A 1,040-nucleotide genomic window follows, 5' to 3' on the forward strand; every position below is an offset into this window, starting at 1 on the left:
TTGTGTGTGTTCAGGAGGCAAACTTAGGAAAAATAGCCAAGTCTTGTACCGCTCAGATCAAGGGAAGTATTTTTAAAAAAATAAATCAAAACTATTTTTCCCACATTTGTCCAGAATACGGTTTTAGGGTTAAGTAATATTTGCATGTACTGTATATATTTCTACAAAATTAATATTATACATAAATATAATTTTTTTTATTATATTTATATATTAAATATATATAATATTTATAATATTTAATATATAGATATATAAATATAATATAATATATATATATATAAATATTATATATTAATAACATATTTTTCTTAAATGTATACATGCATATGTGTGTGTTTATTTATACAAAATAATTATACACACTACACACATATATTATGTAAACACAAACTTTTATTTTGGATGCGATTAATCGTTTCCGCTATCGTTCGCCTACGTCAAACGGCAAAATCAGGCTGATTTCGTGTAGTCTGAATTCAAAAATTGTATATATGTGAATCGGTGGCTTTCAAAATCATATTGCCGTCATCTTTATCAGTGTACTTGAAATGTTGTGCTTCTCTAATAGTGTGCACACTCATAGCTGAGGGATCTGAACATCCACTGCCTGTTCCACTCTTATATATCGACCGAAAGGGCTGAGGTTCACAAGACAGCAATCAATCCCTCCCGTTCTTAAGGGCTTTCACAATCACATCCACGCTGGAAGATGGCGATGGCATCCCTTCCTATTTCTCTTTTTTATTAACCATCTTCCCAGCCGTTAGTCTTGCAATTTTTTCAACTTGTAGTTTGATGTACGAGCATTCAGGCATTTCCGTGTCTAGTGAGTCTTTCTGCTGTACGCGGCAAACAACATTTAGGATTCCGACTGCGTGTTGAGCTGACGCTTTTATTAAGATGCAAACAGGCCCAGTAAAACACCTCCAACATGGTTTTATAAACTACGCTTTTCTTTTAAGAGGTGTGAAGCTGGCAGGTATGAAGAATTGATTGTTTGGCACTGTTTTTATTGAAATATCATATTCGACTTTTGT

Source organism: Pimephales promelas, chromosome 4 (genome assembly GCF_988280905.1).
Source record: "Pimephales promelas chromosome 4, fPimPro1.hap1.1, whole genome shotgun sequence".
In the NCBI taxonomy this organism is placed as follows: domain Eukaryota; kingdom Metazoa; phylum Chordata; class Actinopteri; order Cypriniformes; family Leuciscidae; genus Pimephales; species Pimephales promelas.